This window comes from Vipera berus (genome assembly GCF_964194415.1).
Source record: "Vipera berus genome assembly, chromosome: 4".
Classification (NCBI taxonomy): Eukaryota; Metazoa; Chordata; class Lepidosauria; order Squamata; family Viperidae; genus Vipera; species Vipera berus.
Genome location: NC_138206.1, coordinates 81275715 through 81282592, shown reverse-complemented (window position 1 = coordinate 81282592; position 6878 = coordinate 81275715).

The following is a 6878-nucleotide window of genomic DNA, read 5'->3' as shown; positions in this document are numbered from 1 at the left end:
CTTTGGAATGATTTACCGGTGGAACTTCGGACCACCCCCGATCTGCGTACATTTCGCCGGGATCTGAAAACTTGGTTTTTTGATCTATCAGGCCTGGACTGAAGGGGTTTTAGCTTTTAATATTGTTTTAATTGTTGGGCTTATGTAATTTAATCTATTTTAACTTATACTATTTTTATATCATATTTTATGTTGCCCTGTAAACCGCCCTGAGTCCTTCGGGAATAGGGCGGTATAAAAATTTAATTAAATAAATAAATAAATAAGCCCAGATTTGGATAAGACTTTTGCTGTCTGTTCTTGGAAACTTTCAGTTTTGAAGACTGCAGCTGGGAAAAGGGGAAAAAACTTTTGGATTGCTTATTGGTATGGAAGAGATGATGAACTATTTTAAAAATGGCCTGCCTGAACTACGAATATAAATATTAACTGACTTTCAGAACTGTGTTGTGGAAATATTTCCCTGCAGGAGAAACACACTTCATTGCTTGAGATGATGGAATATTTTGGATTACAAATCTTTAATTGATGAACAATTTTTATTATAAAGACCACCTACAAAAAATGAAATGGATGTCCCAGACTCAGCTTTAAATGGTTAAAAAATCATCTCTAACACCTGTCCCCAAATTCTTCAGTTTGATATACCACCAAGAAAATATGGATGAAGTTCAGAAAGAAATTCTCTCCATGTTGAAATCAATACAAGAGACTATTGTTTAAGCTTGTGATGAGACTAGAAATAACACAAAGGAGAATTCAGGACACATTTGAGGAAAAGGAAGAAGAACTGATTGAATGGAAGATAGAGTTGTTAGGAGAATTGTGGGGAACTGGAGAAGGAGGGAGGCTGTTTAATGACTATCAATGGGTTTGTTCTTCCAAAAATACTTTAACCAAATGGTCTTTTTTATTCCAAATATACACAAAAACAGGAAAAATTACTTGATGATTCAAATGCATTGATTTGGAAAGTTAGATTGCAAAGGAAGAAAGCTAGAGTAAGAGTGAAGAAAATAGAGGTTTGATCCATTAGATGGGATATTATATTATTAACTAGATGTTTGAATATGATGGAGAATAGATAATTGTGAGACATAGAAGTATTATCACAACTAGAAAGATAAGATTTGTAATTAGAATATTAGATTTTGGTACGAGAAGGGAAACAGGAAAATGCTAAGAAGTTTGAATAAGGGAAGCTTTTGGTTACCCAAATATAACTTACTTTGTAATTATAAACAATAGAGACATTTTGAACACTGATGGGAAATTTAAAAAGTGAAAAGAGGATACTGATTAAACATATGGATATTAAGTGAAAATGCAGTTAAGATATGTTTTGGTTAGAAAAGTTATCTAAAACTGACATTATTAATATTATGAGAAAAATGTAAGAAAGATGTTGATATTCAATTGTGTATTTATTAATAACAATAAGAATTGTATTTGCCTAGTGTGGGAAAACAGGTACTACCAGAAGAAGAGAGGAAACATTTGATGGTGTAATATTGGATCTAGATTGAAGAAGTTAATATATATCACTGATTTATTAATGTACCCAGACAACATGTTGTCTATTAAGTATTTGATTGTAAAACTAGAAAATTAATAAAATATTTATATATATATAAAGAAAATTCTGGAACCAACTTTGTTCCTAAATTGAGGCCTATACTGCATTCCACTCTGTGCAATACATTTGAAGAAGGATTCATAGAAAAAGCAATAGAAACAGACATGGGCAACAAAAATGATCAGAGGACTAGAAATTAAGTAAAAGAATAGAGATTAAAGAAACAGGGTATGCTTAGTTTTCAGAAAATAATTGCAAGAATGTCACTTAAGAGATAAGACATAATCTCTTTCATTTCATAGTGAAAGTCTCAGAGTAATGAATTTAAATTACAGGAAAGCAAATTTTAACTGAATCTAAGAGTATTTCTATTCTGTAACCAATTGCCTGGGGCATTGATGTACTTCCCTTCATTGGATATATTTAAATGGAAGTCAGGGAGCCATTATCTGGGATGTTTTAATGTGGATTCCTATGCCAGGCAGGGAGCTGACTTGAAAGTCTAAATGGCTCCCCCAACTATAACTCTATGTTAAATTCCAAATATTAGGAATACCACCAGCATGAATGACCATGTAATGGAGAGATGGATGAACAAGCAGCTCAAATCTGATAAGTCATAACATAAAAATGCAGTGGAAGATTTATGCTTGGATGATATTTTCTTCTTCTGTTCAATTGTGTCCAGAGATTGCCTGGACAAGTCTCTGCAATTTTCTTGGCAAGATTTTCAAAAGTGGTTTGCCTTCTTCCTAGAGCTGAAAGAAAGTGAGTGTCCCAAAGTCATCTATCTGGCTTTGTACCCAAGGCAGGACTAGAACAGTCTCCAGCTTTCTAATCTAATGCCTTAACCACTACTACACCAAACTGGCTCTTGCTAGGATGATCCAAGGTAGAAAAAAAAACCTGCCTTTCCCCCCCTACATCTGCAAACTCTTAGCCCACTGTTTTGGTTTGTGAGTGGTTTGAGTCTTACATCTTACTCCTGCCTTGCTATTACCAAACTTTCAGAAATTTATTATAATGATTTAAATTAATCTAAACCATATTCATTTTGGATGTCACCTTCAATTTAGAATCAGCAATAGGAAGTCAAGAAACTTACAAAGACAGACTCAATACATTTCAATTTGAAATACCTGAGCATGCAGAAAGGGTGCTTGAAAAGCTATGTTCTACTCATTTGTGTTCTGGATTCCTGCCCAACCTAGTTTAAGGTATTTAACCTTAATTAACATAATAATACTGCTAAGCTTGTAAGCCGCCCTGAGTCTTTGGAGAAGGGCGGGATATAAATGGAATTAAAATAAAATAAATAAATAAAATAAATAAGTCTTCAGGAAGAACAAAATCCTTTCTTGTTTAAAGGAGGCAATTATAAAGAGGCCTACCCTGAAAGCCTCAGAGACAAACACTTCTAGTTTAGTTTCTCTTCTCCCCATGTTTGGTAAGGTGACTGAGGCAGAGGAGTCTTCTCAACTGCAAGCAGTCCTGGAAGAAGTGTATTATCTTGACCTTTTTTCATTCAGGCTTCAGATCAGACTACAGAGTTGCTGGCCTGATGGATGATCTTTAGGGATCAACACACCAGTACAGATGGAGTGTGATTCTGTTGGTTTTGCTTGACTGCAGCTAGCAATATCTTCAAATAATCTGTTTCTGAGTTGCTCGAGAGATTTAGGATGAGGGGAATGGCTTTGCAGTATTCTATTTCTACCATTCAGACATTTCAGATAGTATTATTTGGAGACAGTTGTTCTTTGAAAAAGGAACAATTGTATGGGGTCCCTCAGATCTCCATTCTATCTCTAATATTTTTTAATATCTGTGTGAAATACTGGGGAAGATCATCAGGATATTTGGAGCAGAGTACTGTCAGTATGCTGATGGCCCTAAGATGTATTTCTTGTGACACAGCACACATGATGTGGCTCACCTCAATGCTGGCTTGCAGACAATAATGGCCTGAATGAGGAACAGTAAACAGAAACTGAATCTAAACAAGATGGATAATTCCAGAGGCATGGTATATCATCCTGTTCTGAATGGGATTAAACTATCCCAGAAGGGATAGTTTCTCACTCTTTGTTTCACAGAATGAGGGAAAAGCCAGGGACAATATTTATCAGCTTTGATTGATACACTAACTGTGTCCCTTCTTGGGAAAAAATGACCTTAAAATTTTGTTCATGTACTGATAACCTTCAGGCTTGAATGTAATAATGCACTGTTTGTGAGGCTGCCGTTGTATGTGGTACAGAGACTTGGAACAATATTTGGTAGCCAGGTATTAAGGGGTGCTCAAAGAGACCACATTATACCTGTGCTATGGCTGCCATATTTTCTGGACAAAATATGAAATTCCTTTAAGATCTTGTGGGAAGAATCCAAAGAAAGAAATATTTTAGGAAATATTAAAAAGGCAGAATATATTTCCCCAAAGGATTTTAAAGGCAGAAAACAACCCCCCCAAAGCCTCTCTGCCCCAAACATAAACCAGGTGTCATGGTTCCTGTTGTGTAGTGAGTACTTTGCTGGCAGTAAGCGAGACAAGAGGTTGCAAACAGGAACATTGCTTTATTGAGGCAAACAGGAACAGAACTGAAACAGAGGCTTCTGCGCAGCTACTTATATGGTTGGCCACTAGGCGGCAGCCAATAGGTTTAAAGGAACTCATTCCCACCCCAAATCATCCAATGATCTTGGAGACAGCAAGTCTGGCTAGTCAGTGACCGTTACACAGACACACCCATTGAGCAACCTTAAGCAGCATTCAAACAGACACGTGAAACAGTTCAAATGAAATCCCAATACATTACAACCCTTCCCCCTAGAATGTACATACATTATTTAAGAACATAATCTTGTAAATATTGTGGTAGTCTACGTGACCATTCTGAACACATGGGGGATCCAGGCAACTTCTGGTCTACCAGCTTGCCCACCGGGCTAAGTAGACCTGGGTTCTTAGGTCACATGAGTTGGATTGACTCAAGTCCCTTTGGCTGGCCATTCCTGGTTGGCCCAAACCAAAGTCCAATGAGCTAGCTGTGTCAGCCAAGCTGCTGCTGTGTTCGGGTTGACTTTCCCTGTCTGGAGACCCACGTTGCACTCCCAGACTTTGTCCATCCATGATCACCTCACTGTTGTACTGACTGCTTGAGTCCTCAGAGCGTGTGAACTGCCCAGTTTGGCTGCCGGTTTCCGGCTCTTAATTGTGGACCTGCCATGAGGTCCTCGCTTAGTGGCCATTCTGCAAAGAGGTCCAGAAAATTTTGACAATTTTACCCACCACCCACAAGTTCCCATGCCCATAGTTCTGGGCCCACACTCCATCACTCACTTGCAACCCCCTTGGAGGCTTTTGGCGTGCGGTGTCTGCTGCAACCCGGTCAGGATGTAACCAGTCCAGTTTCATGATTAGCCTTTTCTCCCAGCGAAGCTCTGCTGGGCTCTTGCCTGGTGCTGTGCAAGGTGTAGTGTGCTGGCAAAACAAAAAATCAACCAGCCTATGGTGCCAATCCCCTTGCCACAATATGCTTCAGTGACTCCTTTGTCGTGCACACCATGCGTTCGGCCTATCCGTTAGTCGAGGCGTGAAAGGGAGCTGATGTTGCATGCCTTATGAGGTTAGTCCTCAAGAAGGCTTGAAATTCTGCTGTAAACTGGGCCCCGTTGTCTGAGATTACGATGTCCGGCAGTCCATGTGTGGCAAAAACCTTTCTAAGCACCTGGATGGTCCTAGAAGTAGGAATTCCTTCCAACCATTTAGAGTGGCTGTCGACTACTATCAAAAACAGCTGTCCCTGAAAGGGCCCAGCGAAGTCAATGTAAATCCTGGACCACAGTGTATGAGTCTCTTCCCATCGGTGGACAGGAGCCTGTGGCATTTCTGGTCTGGACTGTTGACACATGTAACACCTGTGTACTTGGGCTTTGACAGCCTTATCTAACCCTGACCACCATAGGTAGCTCCGTGCCAATGCCTTCATCCAGACTATGCCCGGATGGCCCTCATGCAGAGACTGAAGCACACGGTGCCTAAATGAACTGGGGACAATAATCCTGCTCCCCCATAAAATGCAGCCTTGTGAGCTGAAAGCTCGTGTCTACGAGTGAAGTAGCTCTGGAACTCTGGTTCAGGGCTATTTTCAAGCCACCCGGTGTGAATCCATGAGAAAACTCTACTTAAAACTTTATCTGCAGCAGTTTCTGCAGCCACATCCCCAGCATAGAGGGGAAACTCAGGCAAATCCTGAATTGACAAGATACGAGCTGCTGGAGCCAGATCTGGCTCCACCTGTGGCAATGGCAACATGCTAAGGCCATCTGCATGGCCCATGTCTTTTCCGGGTTTGTGAACCAGTCTGTAGTCGTAGGCTGACATAAAAATGGACCATCTTAACATGTATTTGAGGCATCTGCTATCTGTAGTAAATAACCCCAACAGTGGCTTTTGGTCTGTGAAGACTGTGAATTTCCTGCCATACAAGTAATCATGGAATTTCTTCTCCCCAGCCACAATGGCCAAGGGGTCTTTGTCAATCTGAGTGTAATTTTGCTAAGCTGAGAACAATGTCCTTGAATAATAGGCAATGGGGACTTGAGTCCCATCACTAGACAAATGGCTTAGTACAGCCCCCACCCCATAAGGGGATGCGTCACATGCAATGCATACAGGAAATGTTTCATTAAAATGCGTAAGCACTGAATTGGAGGACAGTAGTGAATTTACTGCCTTAAAGCTAAAGTACAGCCACACCCACCCAATTGGCCTCACCCACCCAAAGGGCCACGCCCACCCGGCACCCAATGATACATAAGTGGGTTTTGGGTTGCAGTTGGGCACTCAGTCTCTAAAAGGTTTGCCATCACTGCAATAGGAGTTTTCCACTCACCCCCGTCTATGGACTATAGTAACCCCTGATTGACTAGCTTGCCCAGCTCTGCATTGATTTTGTGTTTTAGTGCAAATGGCACTCTATGGGGCTTGATCCTAATAGGCGTTATGGCAGGATCAAGCTTAAAGGCTATCGGAGGGTCCTTGTACTCTCCCAGGCTTGTGTCAAAAATATCTGCGAATTCCTTGCAAACTGCCACCATGTTCACCGCTTGTGTCCGGTGAATCCCAGTTACTTGAATGCCCAGTGCATCAAACCAATCAAGCCCTATTAAGCTCATTCTCTGGCCCTCTACCACAATCACATCTAGGGCCCGCAAAAACCCCGTGAATTTGATGGCCAGTGTGCCCTTGCCTTTGATAGCTACTTGGGAATTTTGGAAATCAGTAAGAATGATGTTG